The 21,902-nt window shown below is 43.4% G+C and overlaps 1 protein-coding gene across 1 annotated transcript in view; it reads right to left on the reverse strand.

Annotated features, from left to right (window-relative positions):
• Positions 1 to 20,821, reverse strand: part of LOC310659862 (semaphorin-4D-like) — a 114,880-nt gene extending 94,059 nt beyond the window's left edge. Inside the window, 2 exon segments of the mRNA XM_083403861.1 lie at positions 200 to 242; positions 20,432 to 20,821. The gene's annotated coding sequence lies outside the window, so the exon portion shown is untranslated.
• Positions 20,822 to 21,902: the final 1,081 nt, after the last annotated feature.

Here is a 21,902-nt window from a genome sequence, read left to right on the forward strand (position 1 = left end):
TTCACTCCGCAGCGATCCCTCTTGCTGTTCTGGCTTCTGAGATTCAGAATATATTTTTTCTTGTTTTCCTCCTCCAAAAACTAGGTGCGTCCTGTGGTCTGGTGCGTCTTATAGAGCGAAAAATACGGTAAGTCTCATTGAGTTCAGCGCAGAAGTAAGTGCACCTAAGATTGCAGGAAGTAACCATAAAACTACTCACCGTGAAGATCAGAGAGTGGTTTATTATGGGACTCGCTGTATTCCTGTAGGGAAGGGAATAAAGAGTTTAATTGGTCTTCATTCTGTCAGTTTCTCGTCGTCCCCCCTCCCAGGAACTGTATCACAATTACACTCTTTCTGGCTGAAAATGACTCCTTGGGACTCCCACTGGAAGTAGTCAATGTCAGTCCCTAATCACTGGCAGGGAAGGTGAGTGATGGGAAGCACTTTCACCTTTTCCCTTGGGGAAGGATCCTGGCTCCGTGACATGGAACTACCGTGTCTAGAATGCAAATGAATCCTTAACATTGTATTCACCTCCAGGAAGGGAAATCAACAATGCAACAAGCAATGAAAGAAAAAACCTATCAAGCATTCGTAAGACCGCTCACCATTTTAAGCTAGTTATCAAGGATTGCCAGAAATCCATGCTAATATATGCAAGTTCATACTCGATTACAGAGTGAGAAAGAAATGCGATGCAACAAAATGTGATGTGCCCCACCTGGTAAATATATTGCCATGTACGCAGGATTTGTATAAGAATCTAAACCATGGATGACATGTAAACAATATTAAAATACAGGAAAATGTTTAATGTACACAGAATTTAATACATACACAGAACAAAAATAGTTTGTAAGTACTTGGAAAGCAGCACAGAAAATGCATTTTAAATTGTTAAGTCCCAGTACCAATTTTTAGGTTTGACCTATATGCAGAACTGAGTATTTCAGATGAGTAGGAGCTGGGTAGGATTTCTGGGCAATCAGTTAATTAGAGCAAGTTATATTCTAAACAGCAAATACCCTTCAATTAATACAGTATTTGTGAACTGATGTCCAGTTAGGGCAAACCACTGCAAACTGAATGCACTTTAAGAAGAAGAGAAATGATGGGGGGAACTCCAGCAGGAATTGATAACATCAGTATCAGTGTTACGTAACAGCATCAGTGTTCCGGCTACAATGAGTCTAATTTCTCCCCAAATCTTCCTCTGCTGATTTTTATTTCAGATGCAGATGTTTTGTGACCGGGATCCGTTCTGGAGCCCCGGCCGCTAGCCGAAAAGGATACAGGGCAAAGCACCATGTCTGTGCACGCACATGGATCGGTTTGCACTTCCGCGCATGCGCAAAGCGCAATTTAGTACTTCTGCACATGCGCAAGCAGCAAACGCGGAAGTAACCCGTTCCAGTACTTCCAGGTTTGCCGCGGACGTTCGCCGGAATGGACGCTAGACGAGGCGGACAGTCGCGGATGTATTACTGTACAGTGGTGCCCCGCAAGACGAATGCCTCGCAAGACGGAAAACCCGCTAGACGAAAGGGTTTTCCGTTTTGGAGGTGCTTCGCAAAACGGATTTCCTATGGGCTTGCTTCGCAAGACGAAAATGTCTTGCGAGTCTTGAGATTTTTTTTCGCTCCCCACCCCCCTTTTCTAAGCCACTAAACTGCTAATAGCCTTTTAGCAGCTAATCCGCTAATCCCTTAACCCTTAAAAGCCGCTAATAGCCACTAAACCGCTAATAGCGCTAATCCGCTAATGGGGTTGCTTCGCAAGACGAAAAAACCACTAGACGAAGAGACTCACAGAACGGATTCTTTTCATCTTGCGAGGCACCACTGTATATCTGTTCAATTACTTGTGAAGCTGATCTGATGTGCTGAAAATAATTTACTTAATTCTTGGAAATACTTAAGAGCACCCATGAGTATTAGACTGGAATTGCTTATTAAAATTCATGAAAATTATTTTTTCCACAACTAAATGATGAGGAAATTGAAAAACAACCCGATTTTACTCAATAATTCCAGGTTTATGAATTGCAAAGAACCGTCATGATCAGAAAAACAGGGATTGAGTAGAAAAAGATGCCTTGCTCCTCTAGCACAACAGCTTTGTTCTTAAGCTGTCCCATGAGAAACCTTATCTAAACATTTCCTCCTATTATCCTGTTAAAGTAGGAAAAATAAATGCAAAATCTGGATGATGCAGACACTTGTTTCACTGGCAAACATCCATTAATAGTAAAATGTGCAGAACAAGGAAACACCTCATAAAAAACAATCAATGACCACAAATGAGAACTGGAAGACACAAACAAAGATGAGCAAATAAACTTCCAGTACGGCATGGCTGGGCTTGAGACAAGACATATGACTGGGCCAAATCTGTGCAAGCGACAATTTCTCCTAAATTTGACAACAGACTAGAAAGGGCCGTCATTGTAGAGTGATACCTTGGTTCTCAAACGTAATCCATTCTGGAAGTCCATTCCAAAACCAAAGCGTTCCAAAACCAAGGCACGCTTTCCCATGGAAAGTAATGCAAAATGGATTAATCCGTTCCAGACTTTTAAAAACAACCCCTAAAACAGCAATTTAACATGAATTTTACTATCTAACGAGACCACTGATCCATGAAATGAAAGCAATGATCAATGCACTGTACTATAAAATAAATAAGACAGTATTGTAAATGATAAAAAAAATGTTTTTAAATCTTACTTGCAGTGATGATAGTCATTGTTTGGATGGGGGGCTTTTATCCATTTCCACAGTCACCAAAATACAATAGCCTATTAAACATTAAAAGCTTCCCTAAACAGGGCTGCCTTCAGGTGTCTTCTAAAAGTTTGGTAGTTATTTTTCTCTTTGACATGTGGTGGGTGGGTGCCACTGCCAAGAAGGCCCTCTGCCTGGTTCCCTGTAACTCGGCCTCTCGCAGCAAGGGAACCGCCAGAAGGCCCTCAGCGCTGGACCTCAGTGTCCGGGCAGAACGATGGAGGTGGAGACGCTCCTTCAGGTTTACTACTGAAAGGACAAACAAGGAATACTACTGAGAAGGAGATGCTCCTTCAGGCACGCTTGCCATTAGATCCTCTCTCTTCCACGCTATAGCCAACTGTTTACACTCCTCCTCTCCTCTAGCTCTCTGGAGCTACTACACCCATCATCCAAAATAGGATTTTGAACGCTCAAATTTCAGGCTTTCAGTTTAGTTGTTTTGTCTGCCTGCCAGGGGGCTAAGCGGAGCATTAAGGTCAAAGTCCAGAGGCTCTATAATGAAGATTTAAGTAGAGTTAATGACATATGATATGTACATACCATGGGTTTGCTCCTGGAAACATGAAAATGAGTAATTTAATTTCGAGGAGGACTGCTGTTAGTTACATTAATGAAAGCAAATGTACACATCTCTTCCTTCCTCTCCCCATCTTACATTTAATGTATGCACTGAAAAACCTGTTACATTTTCACGGCATGTTTCATGACTGGAACAAGGACAGTAGAGCACAGGATCAAATCACTTAAGACACATAGTACAAGGGTGGGGTCACATTCTGAGTCTGAGGGCCGAATTCTCTCTGGGCAAGCTTCCAAGGGCCACATGGGCTGGGACAGAGACACTGGGTGGAGCAACAAAGGTAAACTTCACCTCTGTAGGGTAGTTTCTACCGGGGTGGATAAAAATCAATAATTTTAAAAATAAAATAAATAAATAAATAAAAATTTAAATCGGAATTTAAAGATAAAATACTTTTGGAGGAAACATCTTTCTAAAGATAGTTTTCTATTTAAGTTACATTACAGTCCAAAGGCTATTCATCAGGAAATAAGGATTTTTCATGTGTACTAAAACTCAGTCTAAGTTTTTTAAAAAAAATTGTTACACATCCATTATTGTTACACATCAGTAAACATGGATACATATGCTATGAAGTTATTGTTTTAGTGAAATAAATTGCTTACATTGTTATTAAGGAAATGGTTGCTTTACTCCTTTCCAACAAAGTACAGCAGAAAAGTTGTCCAAATATAAACAGTTAACTTATGAAACCTCACTGTAATTTCATAATTATCGGTCTACATATTTCTAACAGTATAACCAAATCAGTAATTTTTGATATAACTGAAAAAACTACTCTGAAAAAATTACTATTCCAAAAACGAAACCTTAATCCGGTTGTATTAAGATGATACCAGCGAGAATGAGTCTTTCTGTAAAAAAGAAAGAAAGAAAAAGATTTAAATCAAGTCTTGCCAACTAGTGATTTAAATCGTGATTTAAATCAAATCCACCCTGGTAGAGAAAGTAGACAGAGCCACAAATGTAAACTTCACCTCTGTAGCCTAGTTTCCACGTATAGAAGCAAGAGGCATCTAAGGACACATTCCAGCCAGGCAAGAACACTTGGGCTGAGAAGTGCAGCTGGCAAGAAGCCTGTCCTGGAAAGAGTTATGGGGGTCAGAAAACAGAGGCCTGGGGGCTCCCCCACTGCGACGTAGGCAAAGGGGACAATTCGACACCATGCTCTTCTGAACGTTGCATCACAGCCAGTGCCAGATTTACGTATAAGCTAAACAAGCTATAGCTTAGGGCCTCACTCTCTTGGGGGGATAAAATCTGGATGCCCATTTCCAAAATATAAGATAAAGAAACAAATAAAATAAAACCTACATACAGCAACAGTGTTTTGTTTTGTGTTGTGTTGTGTTGTGTTGCCTCCTACGATGTAAGTAATGGGCCCCACCTGCTAGCCTGCTCCCTAAAATATCGCTGGTTTGCTTGTTTCTATATACAGTGGTACCTCGGGTTAAGTACTTAATTCGTTCCGGAGGTCCGTTCTTAACCTGAAACTGTTCTTAGCCTGAAGCACCACTTTAGCTAATGGGGCCTCCTGCTGCCGCTGCGCTGCCGGAGCACGATTTCTGTCCTCATCCTGAGGCAAAGTTCTTAACCTGAGGTAATATTTCTGGGTTAGCGGAGTCTGTAACCTGAAGCGTATGTAACCCAAGGTACCAATGTACAGTGTGCCTACATTCTGCACGGACTGGTTGCATGGCAACATGGGCAAATGGCTTTCAATATCTATTAGGTCCATAAATTACTATATAGCAGGGACGTCCAACTCCCAATAGACTGTGATCTACTCACAGAAGCTCTGGGCATAAATAGGTCCCTCAAACTGTTTGGACTGCGTTCCATTGGCCAGATTGCACCCAGCTTCGAGGGACCTACCAATCGGGTGTTGTGGCTGACCAATTGTACCCACCCACAACACAGGGTGTCGGTTGTCCAGGTCTCACCGCAAAACGTGCCCTCTTTAAGGGAGGACCCGATTTGCACACCTGGAGGGAACTGAATGGGCATCTTAAAGCAACCTGTCTGAACAGCCTCGTGACTCATGGCAGCAACATCTTGCACAGCCAAGGCTCCTCAAGAGATTAAGAGCTGCTCTTTACACAGGCTCTTCTTCATTCACCACCAAGCCGGGCTTCTGCAATGAGCTTGACTTACAGTAGGCTACATGGTGCAGCGGAGAGCAAATGGTGCTGAAATCTCTGTGCAAAAATAAGAGGCAAAAGTAGTCTTGAAGGCCTGAGCAGCCCCTACTTTGACCCTATGTTTGTTTTGCTATACACACCTGTGAACCAGCTCCTAAGTCCCAAACAAAATACATTGCATTTCTTTGTGGATTGCTCCGGGCTGCCTCAAGCTTATGTTTTTAAAAATAATAAATAAATAAAAACCAAATTGCTTTGTGCAAAACAACGTGCCCACGGCAATAACTTGTTTCATAGTTTTCTGAAAAGCATTTTTTAAAATACAGTGATACCTCAGGCTAAGAACTTAATTTGTTCCAGAGGTCCAGTCTTAACCTGAAACTGTTCTTAACCTGAAGACCACTTTAGCTAATGGGGACTCCTGCTGACGCCGCGCCGCTGGAGCATGATTTCTGTTCTCATCCTGAAGCAAAGTTCTTAACCCGAGGTACTATTTCTGGGTTAGCAGAGTCTGTAACCTGAAGCGTCTGTAACCTGAAGCGTATGTAACCCGAGGTACCACTGTAAATAAAACAATTAAAATAACTGGCGTTCTATTGCACGTGAGGCAGCGAAGGAAGTGGACAGAGCCCCTTTGCCAGAGGGATGTGAAGCTCATAAAGAGAGCAATTAAACAACAGAAGGCAGAACTCACTGCCTTTTGAAGGTTGTTTGCACCCCACACCCACTTCCTGTAGAAAGTTTGATAGCCGAGGAAGTGTTAGAAAAAGTCTCAGAGGAGCAGCTTAAAACGCCTATTTATCGAAGTGTTAAGAAAGAAGCTTGGTTTTTTTAAGAAGAAAAAAGCAAGGGGAAAGTGTCAGGCAAACCAATCTTTTCCTTGATAAACCACACACAAGAAAAAAGTAAGGTAGAGGTTAGAAATGTCAACTAAAAAACCCCCCCGACACTACAGCTCTGCTCTTTTGTCTTTAATAGGTTATCTAAACTATAGCTTGATTTGCATGATTCTAATCTGTATGATTCATTATATCCAAGTCTATCAGACTGAGGCCATCAGGGTGCTTTTAGCTATAAGACACTGTGTGTGTTTCTGTAGTTATAAATTTAAAATTACAACCTGCCTTTCAGCCTTAAGACAAACCGCAAGTCAGGCTGCAACAACTGTCTATTCACTTTGGCCTATTTGAGGCACTGATAAGATTTTAACTATGAAATAATAATAATAATAATAATAATAATAATAATAATAATTTATTTATACCCCCCCCAATCTGGGCGGCTTCCAACAAAAGATTAAAAATACATTAAAACATCAGTCATTAAAAACTTCTCTAAACAACATATACAACATAGAGTTTGATAAGTGGAAGAAACTTTGGAATAAAGGTATGAAATTTTCGGCATGTACAGCACTTAGAGAGAACATGGATAAAATGATGTACAGGTGGTACATTACGCCTGTAAAACTAGAAAAAATGTACAAAACCGGAGACAAATCATGCTGGAAATGTAAGATTAAGGAAGGTAATTTTTACCACATGTGGTGGTCTTGTAAGGCAATCAGAAAGTTTTGGGAATCTATTTACAATGAATTTTAAAAAATATTTAAATATACCTTCACAAAAAAACCCGAGGCCTTCCTTCTGGGGATAATTGGAGAAGAAATTAAAAAGGAAGACCAAACACTTTTCCAATATGCAACAGTGGCTGCTAGAACACTAATAGCACAACATTGGAAAACATCAAAAATCCCAACTATAAATGAGTGGCAATCTAAACTATTTGATTATATAGAATTGGCAAAAATGACACAGAAAATAAGAAACCAAAAAGGTACAAAGTTTAATAATGAATGAAATAAATTTATGACATATATTGAAACAGACGTAAAAAATCTAAAAATTACAGTAGGCTCGATATAACGCTTGCGACGCAAAGAGTTTTAAGAAAACGAAACTGCAGATAAAAAATCTTTTGTAACACATTCCGAAACCGAGTTGAAGGGAAGTCAATTATTGTTGTGTGATTTAGTTATTTAGTTACTGTAAGTTTAATTTGTTGGTGTTTTATGTTATGTAATGTTTTTCTTTCTCTTTTTTTTTTCTTTCTTTTTTTTCCCCCGTGGTGTTTTGTTTGTCTTTTTTGTTGCTCTAATGTTTGATGTTGTATAATGAACTGAAACTAATAAAAATTAAATAAAAAATAAAAAAAAACTTCTCTAAACAGGGCTGCCTTCAGATTTCTTCTAAAAGTCAGTTATTTATTTCCTTGACATCTGATGGGAGGGCATTTCACAGGGTGGGCGCCACCACCAAGAAGGCCCTCTGCCTACTTCCCTGTAACTTCACTTCTCGCAGTGAGGGAACCACCAGAAGGCCCTCGGAGCTGGACCTCAGTGTCTGGGCTGAACGATGGGGGTGGAGACGCTCCTTCAGGTTTACTACTGAAAGGACGAAGAGAGATTACTACTGAGAAGGAGTGCAGGAGCATTTAAATCTAAGATACCCTTACAGTGTCTCTGCAGTACGGATGGGGAACCTGTTCCTGCCTGTTCATGATGCTGCTAGGCTGCAACTCTCATCATCCCCAACCACTGACCATGCCAATTGAGCTGATGGCAGTTGTAGTTGAACATCATGGCTGCAGGTTTCCCATCCCTGCCCTGTGGGAAATCTAGGAGCTGTAAGTAGCATACTATATGTAGGTAGTTTGTGCTACCTACAGCCAAGCAGTGTTAGAAACTCGGATATATATACAATTTGAGCACTGGGGAAAACTGGGGAAGGTAGGTCTGAAATTTACAGAATGTTCTCTCTTGAAAGAAAATTATATGAAAACGATGAACAGATGGTATATCACACCAGCACAAATAGCAAAAATGCACAAAACCGGGTAACATATATGTTGGAAATGTAAAGAAAAAGAAGCTACTTTTTATCATATGTGGTGGGCATCTAGAGAAGTTTTTTAAAAATGGGAAATGATATATGAATTGAAAAAATGTTTAAAATGACTTTTGTAAAAAAAAAAACCAGAAGCATTCTTATTAGGGATTGTAGGACAAGACCTGCCAAGAAAAATAAAGAAGTTATTTATGTATGCTACAACAGCGGCAAGAGCCTTGCTAGCACAACGATGGAAGAATGAGAAAATCCCAACGAAAGAACAATGGCAAGAAAAACTGATGAACTATGTGGAATTGGCTAAATTGACATACAAACTGCATGATAAGGACAATTGTGACTTCAAGGAAGAATGGGAACTTTTTACAAATTACCTAAAAAGACAACAAAATGATCTGGACTCCTTGGCAGGTTTTGAATAAACATCCACAAATTTGTTAGTTGAACATATGATAGACAAGGCAAGGATATGTATAATTTTATAACATGCCGAAAACAATATGTATAAAGAAACCGGGGGGGGGGGGGGGAGAGGGAGGGGCGGGAAAAAGGGGGGGGGAATAATTGATTATTTGGACTGATAATCTGTTATGTTGAATTGTTTAATAAAAATATTAAAAAAGAAACTCGGATATATAAGCTAGGGGCCAAATGGCTCCTTAAACTAGGGTTGTAGTCGCCAAAATGGAATGTCTAGTTGCCATTTTGAAGCCAGACGGCTTGAAAGTCATATTTTTCCAACACAACTTTTGGCTTCCTGAAATTCGTTCTGATTGTGATGAATTAATGCGGGTAGAATTCTACTGGGTATGTTGTTAGTGTGTGAAAACAGGCAAGATCCAAGGATCTCCAGCTCCAGAGACGTTATGGCGCCCAGGCATCTTCATCTGGTTGCAAGTGGGCGACAGCTGGGTGCAAAATGTGCCCGATAAGTTTTGAACCCTGCAGTCAAGCATCTTACAAATGCCAATCTATAGTTGGCGCAAGTTTGATATTTGTCATCTATTGGATTAGGAGTATGTTAGCTGTGGGCAAAGGCCAATTTTTCAATACAGCAAAACAAAGCAACAAGTATGGGTAGAAAATCCTAGCAGGGTGTGATATTCCTGACATCAGCTACTCTTTGTGTCTGTTTAAAAAGAAAGGAGGGCAGGAGCGGGAATGAATTCAATTCTGAAACTTTTTAGGTACTGATTGCTACCCATAGTGCTCAACACAATATGGCCACAGCAACAACAAAACCTGGAACTACATAAAATGTTCGGTTTCCCAACAGCCTGCGTCATTTTACTGTGCTGCCTATTTTGTGCCAGAGAATGTCACAGTATGGTATAGATCATGGGTAGGCAAACTAAGGCCCAGGGACCAGATCCAGGCCAATCGCCATCTAAATCCAGTCCGCAGACGGTCCGGGAATCAGCATGTTTTTACATGAGTAGAATGTGTTCTTTTATTTAAAATGCATCTCTGGGTTATTTGTGACGCATAGGAATTCATTGATTTCTCCTCCCCAAAATATAGTCCGGCCCCCCACAAGGTCTGAGAGACAGTGGACCGGCCCCCTGCTGAAAAGGTCTGCTGACTGCTGGTATAGATGCATCTATACCTGGTATAAATGGCAGCCAGAAAAAGCCTTCCTGGGCCACACATTTATTAGAACCGCCAGCATGTCACCTGCAAGCTTAATAAGTGGTAATGCATAGTCGATTTTTCATGGAAAAAGGAGATGAAGAAAAAACAAATTGTGATAAGACATTACAACACTAAAGGCTACTAACATTAAATGGTCAGTATTTCCCTAACCCAGAGCTTTCCAAACTTTTCATGTTGGTGACACACTTTTTAGACATGCGTCATTTCGCAACACAGCAATTCAGTTTTACTAGCAAACCGGAGGTTAAACTAACGCACAGGGAGCATTTGTGTGACACACCCACACACTGCAGCTGATACAAGAACGTGCCGCGACACACAATTTGGAAAGCTCTGCCCTGACCCAAAGAGTTTGCAAAATACTTTGAACAGGAGTACTGTGGGATTTTCGTATGTGATTCCTCTAAGGTCATAAATCAGTTTTACTTAGACAAGAAGTTAGTTACGGAAAAACCTGAAAATCTAGGAACAGCTGTCGAAATTATGCATTTCTAACCAATACAGAACAAATAAGCAAAGATTATGGGAATTTCTATGGCTCAGTTAGTCCAGGTAGCAGAACAATATTTAGCCACCTAAGGGTGAAGGCAGGCAGATATTCTGACGTTTGTTGAAAGGGGTTCAAAACGCATGCTGCCTAAGCAGAAATCAAATGCCTCCGAGTTCAGGAAACTTATTCTAACACTCTTTTAAAAGTGTATGTCTACTTAAGGATTAACAGCAACCAGTAGTCTCTAATAATAATAGACTCCATCTTTCCAAGAATGTACATAGAAGAAACCATAACATCCCCTGGCACTTGTAGCCCCTGCAGGATGTGGTAGAACAGTGCCTTGCCAACAGAACCTGCTCAAAATAGCTATGTTGCCAACCCTAGGAGAAACTAGATCAACATATGCACAATTCATGGTATGCATACGCTTCAAGCTACTTTAATGAAGTTCTTAAAAATTAAACATGCTAGCCTATATGCTAACAACTATCTCTTTCCGTTTTCAAAACAAAACCGCAATTCTGTAGTTAGATATTTATCTGTTTGCAAGGGTGCTGCCAATGGCTCTAAGGTCAGCAGGCATAGAAGTTTGGACTCACTTCCATGTATCTCATTTCCTTTCCTTCTGCAAGGCAGGAACACTTGAGAAAGCCTTTAACACACAAGTAGTTGTTTGGGCACTTTAGCCACTACAAACATTAGGGACTTTCCACATGGAAAGAACTTCCATAGGGCTGGCGTGGGCGGTATAAAATCTGAGTGCCCCATTATCACTGCGTGAAAGAACCGCCACCCGCACCCATCTCTTGGGATACTCCAGAATTTCCTGCATTGAAAATGTTGTGCTGGATCATAGGTAGGCAATCTAAGGCCTGGGGGCCGGATCCGGCCCAATCGCCTTCTAAATCCGGCCCACGGACGGTCCGGGAATCAGCGTGTTTTTACATGTGTAGAATGTGTTATTTTATTTAAAATGCATCTCTGGGTTATTTGTGAGGCATAGGAATTCATTCATACTTTTTCTTCAAAATATAGTCCGGCCCCCCACAAGGTCTGAGGGACAGTGGACCAGCCCTCTGCTGAAAAAATTTCTTGCCCCCTGGGCTAGATGACCCACGGGGTCCCTTCCAACTCTGTAATTCTGTATGTATTTTAGGGTTGCAGAAACATCTCTAAAAGGATTTTGTGAGCATGTTTTAAAAAAATACTTGCAAAACTTCAGTCCGCCTAATTGCCTCTACAGAATCAGAATAATCTTTATTTGCATCAGGCACTAGCCATAGCAATAAAATAAAATACAATGCACTGAAGACAGGGTAAAAGCTTAACTATACAAAATACATTCTGGAGGTTTACGTCAATAATCAAATAATAGATCTTATTCTAATTGCCCCTGTTAAATCTTTTTTGCAGTTTTTGGTTACCTTGATCTGCTAGAAGGACATGGTACAAAAGGTTGAGGCAGTGTTAGGAACTGAGTTATTAAAACTATGGGCCAGGGGTAGGCAACCTAAGGCTCATGGGCCACAAGCGGCCCACAGGGGTAGTTTAACTGGCCCTCAAGCCGCCCCCGAACCGAACCACCCGCTCGGCGAGTCCCCGCGCGCTGCGCTGAACCGGCACAACGCGGCACGGGGACTCACTTCCATGGCGCCGGAAATCACATCTGCACAGACGCCAGAAATTGCAGGCATGAGCATGTGTGATTCGGCCCACAGAGCGATCTCCGCTGGAGTGAACTTCCCCAGCCAAGGTAAACCTTGCTGACCCCTGCTATGAGCGAAATGGCACCTTAAACCTAGGAATGTCTGGGCGCACTTTTTTAACAACAAGAATACAAAGTTGAAAATGAATGAACTGTAGCTGAAATATTACGGTGGACCCTCCGGATAATAACTTAATTCGTTCTGGGGGTCTGTATGTACCCCGAAAAGTCCGCATCTAGAGGCACCGCTTCTGCGCACGCATGTGGCACAATAGAGCGCTTCTGCACATGCGGCAAAACCCGGAAGTATACAGCCCAGCCCCAATAATGAAATCTTAGGCGCCATATTGCGCCCAGAGCTCAGAAACTGGTGGCGCTAATAAGATTCCCTGTTGCAAAACGCACGTAGAACAATGGAAGTTTTAAACGCTGGGTCCAGCACAAGAAAGCATGTGACGCCTGTGCTTGATCTATAATGAAGTTAAGAGCAATGCAGACGAAGTGTATCAGACTTCACATAACTGTGAATCGGACTGCAACTGCTTAAATAATTCAGGTTTGTAAAGGGGTTGCGTAAACATGTGGGATACTATTGAGCTCCAACAGTTCCCTTTACACCACCACAAATGGGTATTTTCTGTTATGAAATGTTCTTTTCTCACCCTCTAGACTCTTTCCTCATGCAAAGTAGGATAAATAGGTTCTGGGCTAAACATGAGGCGTTATGAATTTCAGAAGCTTTTGGTTTAGCCACTTTGACAACGATCACCTATGTTCATAGTTTTTCTGCTCTCCCAGCAATTCCGACAGAAGGAGAATTGATCCTAAGAGCTGCATGACTAAAAAGAGCTTTTTTTCCGAGAACTAAGGAAGACAGCCACCCAAACACCTCATGGCAATTCACATCTCGTCACGGTTGAGAACTATCCAATTCCTGGAACATAGAGTTGTGGGAGACTCGTCAGTGGCAGTGTTCGAAATTGGCCAGGTGCCCGACGCATTTTGCACTTGGCTTTCGACTACCTGTGACCAGGTATGGCACCTGACAACTACACCATCTGGAGCATTGTTCAAAACTCCCATTGTTCTAGGCCAGGGGTCGGCAAAGTTTTTGTGGCTTGGGCCGTTCATGGTCCCGCAAACGCAGCGATAATAATTTATAATAATAATTTATTATTTATACCCCGCCCATCTGGCTGAGTTTCCCCAGCCACTCTGGGCGGCTCCCAATCAAGTATTAAAAACAATACAGCGTTAAATATTAAGAACTTCAGGTGTCTTTTAAAAATAGGATAGCTACTTATTTCCTTCACATCTGAAGGGAGGGTGTTCCACAGGGTGAGTGCCACTACCGAGAAGGCCCTCTACCTGGTTCCCTGTAACCTCACTTCTCACAGTGAGGGAACCGCCAAAAGGCCCTCGGTGCTGGCCCTCAGTGTCCAGGCAGAACGATGGGGGTGGAGACGCTCCTTCAGGTATACTGGACTGAGGCAGTTTAGGGCTTTAAAGGTCAGCACCAACACTTTGAATTGTGCTTGGAAACGTACTAGGAGCGATGGGCTGGAGTATATGTGTGCAAGCGCATGCATGCACCAACGCTATTATATTACAGTGGACCCTCCAGATATGAACTTAATTCGTTCCGGGGGTCCGTATGTACCCCGAAAAGTCTGTGCTCCTTCTGGCATGGAGGAGGCGTGTGCAGCTTCCCATTGGCTTCAGGACCTTCCTGCAGTCAGTGGGAAGCTGGCCAGGGTCGCAGAAGGCAGTCCACACTCTGCTCCACGCCTGTTTAGCACGGCACGCGGGAGACAACTGAGCGGGGGCAGGGGTCCCCGAGTGGCCAGTGGAGGTCCATAGGCCAGTTAAATGACCCCCCATGGGCCGCTTGTGGCCTATGGGCCTTAGGTTGCTGACCCCTGTTCTAGGCGCATTTTGTGACAGGGAATTTCATTAGCGAGAGCAGTTTCTGAGCTCTGGATGCAGTACTGTGCCTAAGATTTCAGGTTAAAATTGCAGAGTGGAAGGAAAAGAGGGTCTTTTTCTGCCTCCCCACTTCTAGCTACTCTCTGAAGACTGGAGAAGAGGCCCTTTTAAGAATATTAAAGGGGGTAGGAAGGACTAGACCATATGAAAAATGAAGATAATATTTTAGCTGCAATTCATTCATTTTCAGCTTTGCATTCTTGTTATAAAAAAGTGTGCCTAGACCTTCCATTGTTGTGCCCATAACTTGGGTTTAAGGTGCCATATAGCTTTCATAGTTCAGTTTCTAACACTGATCTGGAGCTACATGCCTGTGGATCCTTGAATCTGGACTGTTTTCACACACTAATACCACATCCTGTAGAATTCTATCCGTTATATTTTATCTGCACATTTGGAATGAATTTCTGGAACCAAAACGCTTTTTCTGTGCAACCCGAGCAGGAGCAGTCACCATTAAGAAAAAGAGGAATAGGCCAATATATATGGGAACTATCCCTGAATTGAGTGGCCTTTCTTCTTTTAGGTTCTCAAAACCCTTAACCTAGCTCGAGGCTGTCATCTGAACTAGTCAGATGTTTAACTGAGAATCAATCACACTCAGTCCATCATATGAAAAACAAGACTGTAGAGCAGTCTTGCACCAAAATGGCAACCAGACATTCTGTTTTGGCGACTGTTACCTTGATTAAAGGAGCCATTTGGCACCTAGCTTATGTATCTGAGTTAGTGCTGGTGGGGTCCAATTGACTTCTACCAAAGCTGGTACAGTGGTACCTCGGGTTAAGAACTTAATTCGTTCCGGAGGTCCGTTCTTAAGCTGAAACTGTTCTTAACCTGAAGCACAACTTTAGCTAATGGGGCCTCCTGCTGCTACCACGCCGCCGGAGCACGATTTCTGTTCTTATCCTGAAGCAAAGTTCTTAACCCGAGGTACTATTTCTGGGTTAGCGGAGTCTGTAACCTGAAGTGTATGTAACCCGAGGTACCACTGTAGATGTATTTATACCAGAACAGTCCTTACAAGTGCACTTCACTTTTGTTTGGGTAGTCAGTCCAAACTGTAAATCAGCCTGGAATATACTTGGAGGTAAATTCCACAGAGGTCCATGCGGCTCTCTTCCTAACAAGCATACTTAAGATTTCAGTTATGCAGTACAATCTGAAACATGTGACTCAAAATAAAGGCCTTCTGATTCTAACTAGTCTGACTCCCACCTAAGTGCGCATTAGGACGGCAACCGCAGCCATCGTAATAAAGTAGCTGGAACATCTACGAAATCTTCTTGAAGTCATATAGAGTGGTACCTTGGTTCTCAAATGCCTTGGTACTCAAACAACTTGGAACCCAAACACTGCAAACCTGGAAGTAAGCGTTCCGGTTTGTGAACATTTTTAGAAGCCGAATGTGCTCCGAGTGTTACGCTGACGATCTAAGTGCCGCACTTCCGTTTTGAGTATTACGCTGAGGTTTGTGTGTTTCTGCTATTTATTTTGCATTTTTTGTTTTTGCGGCTCTTCCTGTTTTACGGGTTGTTTTCAAAAGTCTGGTACAGATTAATCTATTTTGCATTACTTTCTATCGGAAAGCACACCTTGGTTTTGGAACGCTTTGGTTTTGGAACGGATGTAAATAGGTTCCATCCCCAGAATGGTACCTTCCAAGTCAGCTCCCATATCTTGATCACAACCGCTTTTCTTTCTCACAAGGGCAGCGCAATTCAAACTGTGACATGTTCTTTTCCCTCTCCTGCTTGCCTAAGAACTAAGGCTCACAGGATGTGCCATAGTGCGTTAAACAACTAGAAACACAGCCTGGGCTCTGAAAAACAACAACTGATGCTAAACCTTCCTGCACCAACATCAGAAAGATTGCAAAATAAGCAGCCTCTGTACAATCACCCTATGGGAACCAGAGCTTGATGCGAAGCCACCAGTGTTTTTTAACTGCCATGCACAAGCAGCATATCCTATCCCCAAACCATGCAATCAGTCTCTAGCTCACAATCCATGTACGTTAGGTGCCTATTAATAAAAACATGAAACTTTCATAAACTGCACCTTCGCTGTGCTGCACAGCTGCAGACTCAGTCAACAGGTAAATCAACAGGTGGGTGATTTGTTGCCCAACTTCCAGAAGCCCCTGGATTTGGCTCTGATGAAACTCATGCTAATGATTTAAGACGTCCGCTCTGTTGGATGCCTACTGAATAACAATTAAGTTTGCTACCATACATACACAAGGGGAAAGGAGGACAGAGAGAGAATTAGATATTGCATCTTGAAAATAGATCTGCAAACAAAGGAAGGGTTTTTTGTTCTTCATCTATGGGCATTTGTAATAGGAGATTTATTTAATCTCCTGTTCAGAAAATCACACAGCTCACTTTAACCCTCTCTTCGCTACCTATGGGCCTGGTGCTATTTGAAGCATGATGGGGGAGGGTAATTTTTCTATTGAGTGCTACTCTCAAACATAACATTGCTGGAAACAGCACAGAGAAATCTGATTAAGGAATGGAATGCAATGTTGTAGGACAACAACAAGTTAAAGAAGCTTCAATATTGCAATACCTTTTGTGTTCCAGAGAATATTATCAGGGAATAAGGAATGGCCTGTGACTAAATAGCAGAAGAATAGCATCTTTCTTTCAATGTCCAGGGCAAGCTTTGTTTCTCAATCAAAAAATGTTTCATTGTCTTACATTTTTGGAACACAGCACAACTTGTGCCTTTCTGGTTTCCCCCTCATAGTGGAAAACTATCCTTCTTATCAAATCAGTCAGGAAATCAGCTCTGCAACATCAGAACCACTTGCATGCTGGCCCTTCTCACATGACCAAACTGACAGTGACAGCAAAAATTAGTTTCAATCCAAAAACATTCTTCATTCATAAGGGCACGATTGCTATTACATAGAATCAAAGCCTTCTAATATGAAAAATCACTGCCTTTCAGATAAAGCAGGAAGCTTAGTACTGACAAGGCTATGTGACTTAATTAAAAAATGCACCCCATTAAAATTCAGCAGAAGTGCAGTTTTGACTTGTTCCTTCACTGCACAGAAGAACTTTATATGCACAAGATAAATGCAAAATCAGTCCAAATAGAAATCAGAGGAAAATGTGAACAGGAATAAGATAATGGAAAGAAAAGCATGGGGTAATTACATGGGGTAATCTACAATTTCTTAAGTAGTTTGCAATTGGATTACATAGACAAGAGAGATATTTACTGGTCCACTATCAGGTCCACCTGAACAGACAGACCATCAGGTGATAAGACTGCAGGGATTTGAAGTCCTGGGTGAACTAGTCTAATCCTTGGGGAAAATAATGTGTACATACATCTCTAGAAGTGTAGGAGACAGACAGCCTTTAAGTTTTTTACTGAAAAGGGTGGAGGCTACGTTGAGCCCATGGAAGGAGAGTCTGGTTCCTCCTCTACCTACTCAACTTTTAAATACCATTTTTTTGTTGCATTTGCAGCCCATTTCACAGTTCTGGTGCATAGTTTTCATGGGCAATTTATCCCCATTGACATAATAATTTTGCATGCATGAACCTGACACGCACATCATGTGAATGCACAGTGACCTTGCAAAATTTGCACACATAAAAACCAAGCTAGTCAGGTCCGTGTTGCCAGGTCTGCCAGTGAATGGTTTGCACCATGGGTCTCAGCTGTCAAGAAGAATGATGAGAACACAGCCCCACGCCTCTCCCCACAGACAAAGCACCCTAGCTCAGGTCTCCTATCCCTAAACCTGGCTAAGATGGAAGATGTACTATCCCAAAAACTCATGTTAATAGGATAAAGGGCTCCAAGGAGGAACTCTCCACCCAATGTTATTCTTGTCACTCAGTAGTATCATTGCGGAGTCAGTGAATTTTGGGTGTCCTCTGAAGCTGCCGTCAAGAAGGTTCTCTCACCATCTGCCCATCCCATGGCACAACAGCATATAATAGTGCCAACCACTTGTTAAAACCCTTTTATCATGCATCCCTTTTATTGTGGTATTTTTTTTAAAAAAAATTATTGTGTAATATTACTCTGCTGTGGGCACACCCATTCGTGAAGCACAAAACCCCAACATGAAAGCTACACTTGAAAGCTGCATGGTATCTTCAGACCACAGTCCCAAATAACATGAAAGCAGGAGTGCAGCATCCCACTTCGAACCAGTTTGGAGGGAATGAGGGACTGCCCAAGGGCACCTGATGGCATCTCAGCCCATGCCTTAAAAACAACAACAACAACACAGAGTCACTGAAAAGGGTTTGTCTTAAAACCCATTAAGGTCAAAAGATAATGTTTTGAAAAACGTATGTATACACGGAATTAAGTTTTGAATGACTTAATGCTAAGAAAATACACATGCAGGTTTAAGCTCAGAAATAGCCCCCAGGGAGCTCTTTGCAGTGTTAGATTTATCAAAAAGCGGGGGGGGGGGGGGGGGAGCGCCTGTATCTTTTCCATGTTTACACTGGCAATCATCGAGAGCCCAACTGAGGACAGGCACATGGAGACAACAGGTGCACTGCGGTCCCACTCAACATCCTCTTCTCCAAAATGCTCTGTCCGTGACCTGAAGACACACAGACTCAAATTCCTTGCCCTAACCCACCCCAGTTTCAGGAGGATATTTCTACTACCCCTATTCCATTGAACAAGATGTACAGCACTCTATACTGCCGCAGGGAAGTAGCTTTCTGAGGGAGGACTTGTCAACAGATCCAGAGAGGAAATTTATCAACCTGTCAAACCGCACTGGGTTCTTGTTTTGTTTTTTAAAACTATCCAGAGCATCACTGGTTATTTTCCACTGGGTCAGTCCGGGCCCATAAGCACCGGCTATTTTTTAATTCCCTTAGCTAGTGGCAATATATTTCCCCATAAATATAAACATTAATGATAAGGGCAAGACAGCAGCCACTCAACCCGGATTAAAATGGAAAGCTAATGATATTGCACCCGTTTCCAGGGAAAAGTTTAGCAGATTAATTCTTCTCTCCCCCACGCCCTCCTTCCTTCAGTTCTTTCCACAGCAACTCCATTATTGCAAAAGGCCCCTTCCCTTCAGCCTTATGTAAAATCTCACCGGGGAGGCAGGGAAAAAAGACCTTTTAAACGTCCTCACCAACCACCACCACCAGGCGGAAGAAACACAGACGCAGCCCCCTAAATCATGACAGGGCAATAGTGGAAGCCCACCTCTTCCCTTGAAGCCTGCACACAAAGAGAGACTGCGTTGCCCCCATTGATAAAAAATAAATAAAGGGCGTCGGGGAGACGAGGCGGATTCCCCGGAGCGTCTGCGCAGGCAGGTGAACATGTTAGACACCGGTTGCAGAGGATGCAAGCATGCATGCACTCCGGCTGCAAAGCGCCCAAGCGGGGAGCCGCTGGGTGGAAGCGATGCAGCGAAATAACGCTGAAATAATGCAAAACGTCCAAACCCACGCTGCGGTCTCTTTCTCGCCGAATCCAAACCCAAGTTACCTTTGGACGGCGAAAGGGTTTGGGGTCGTGTTTTGTTTTTTTAGCGTATAGGGGGGGTAGTGTCTGGAGACAGGCAGCCGTCGCCACGCCAGTTTCTCCAGTATCCCTCCCCCAGCCCGCGATGGCAAGGCGCCCACCACTCCCTGCGCGCCCACCGGAGCGGCAAGCGGCGTCGATCGAGACCCCAATAAAGTCCTCCCGGGGCCCGCCAGCCCCGGGAGCACAGCCCCGGTCCTTTCCACCACCACCACCACCCCACCTCCCGATCGGAAGAATTACGACTGCAGCGATTACGATGGTGATGGGCTTGCCGCTCGCCCTATCCCCAAACACACGCATGCACACACACACACAAACACAGCGAGGAGAGAGTGCCTTTCCTCCAGCAACCACCGGCGTCCATAGCTCGCCCTTGCGCTCCCACCAGCAAAGCCCCGCAAATCGCATTCCAGCGACGCCCTCTCCCCGCGCAAAACCACCGCCGCCGCTCTCCAAAAAAGCCCCGTCTTTGCAAACCTGCGAAGGGAGAAGAAGCGCTTCTTTCCTCCGAGTCGGAGATCCTCCAGCGGATCCGAAGGGGGTTGCAGAAGACGGAGGCGGCGGCTCCTCCCGCACGCCGCCTTCTCCTTCCCCTCCTCCCTCCCCGCCTCCCGCGATCCGCTGCAGCATGCAGAAAAAAGAAGCAAGCGCCCTTTACCTGCTGTTGCGCTCCAACTTCTTGATCCTCTCTGCTATTTTGTTGCATTGATCCCCGGGAACAGGTTCGCGGGCCCTTCGCTGCGCGCTCAGCAGCGACTGATGGGAATGGCAACGGGGGCGGCCAGCGAAGGAGGAGGAGTTGGTGCCAGTGTGTAACAAGTTTGGGTTGCCCCGCAGTATGGCGGCGGAGGGAAGAGGAGAAGCAGCAGCGCAGCGGCGAGGCGCGCTCCTGCTCTGCAGCCAGCCAAGCCAGCCAGCCAGCCAGCCAGGGGAAGGGGCCGGGGGTGCCCCGGCCGGCGTCGAGGGGCGGGGAGATTCAAAAGCTTGGAGCTCGTCGGGAAAAGGAAGAAAGGAAAGGCGCACGGCGGCGCTGCCTGCGTTTTGTTGCTCTGCCCGCCGCGGCAGGGAGGCGCTTAGTTTTCCCCGACCTCTCTCCACGTGCGCCTTCCCCAACCTCGCCACATGCGCCCTCCTCTCGGAAGCGAGAGGCAAACCTGGACGTCCGAGGCGTAAAACACACAAAACACACGTAGCCCTCTAGGATTGGGACACACACCGATTTGCACATTTTCTGTCCGCGTGCTACTGGCCTTTTCTGGGAACAGGTTGCATCAACGCTGCTGGGCAACATCAGGGTGTAAAGCCGTGGTTCCCAACGCGGGGCACATGCCCCACAGGGAGGCAATTTGATTTTTAAAGGGGGGCAATCAGAGAATGAGTTATTTAACAGTGAATGGCCTTTTAGGCTTCCTCCGCGTGAATAGGACTTCACTTTCTGAATAATAAGAATTATTATTGTCACAGGACCCAGGGCCGGATTTAGGTATAAACTAAACAAGCTATAGTTTAGGGACCCACTCTCTTGGGGGCCCCCCAAAAAAATTAAAGGGGAAAAAACTGGATGTACATTTCCAAAATATAAGATAAATAAAACAAATAAAGCAAGCAAACAAACAGATAAAATAAATAAATAAAACAAAATAAAAACAAATAAAACCAACATACAGCAACAGTGTTTTGTAGGCTCCTATGGTGTAAGTAAAGGGCCCTGCCTGCTAACTAACATATCACTGCTTTGCTATTATCATTTCATGTTATAGCAAGTTTCTAGACACTGGATTATGAGTCTTTGTAATTTGTGTTTCTGAAGGAACTTGTTATTGCCAAATGCCAATGTGTTTGCATTATTTTGTTATGAATAAAAAAATCATTTTAAGTTAGAGCTTAATAATTTCACTATTAATATACTTCTTAATTGTATTTCAGTTCAACAATTACTTTGATAAAATACATGTTTTGTTATGTGCGAATGGCTTTAGATACCTATTAGGTCCATAAATTACCGTATAGCATATATTCAACACAAAAAAACAGCAACAGTTTGTTGTTGACAAAGGACAGCTGGACATATAAAGGGCCCCATTACCTTCAGTAGCTTAGGGCCTCATCAGACCTAAATCCGGCCCTGG

The sequence above is a fragment of the Podarcis tiliguerta genome (genome assembly GCF_965153285.1).
Source record: "Podarcis tiliguerta genome assembly, chromosome: 11".
Lineage (NCBI taxonomy): Eukaryota > Metazoa > Chordata > Lepidosauria > Squamata > Lacertidae > Podarcis > Podarcis tiliguerta.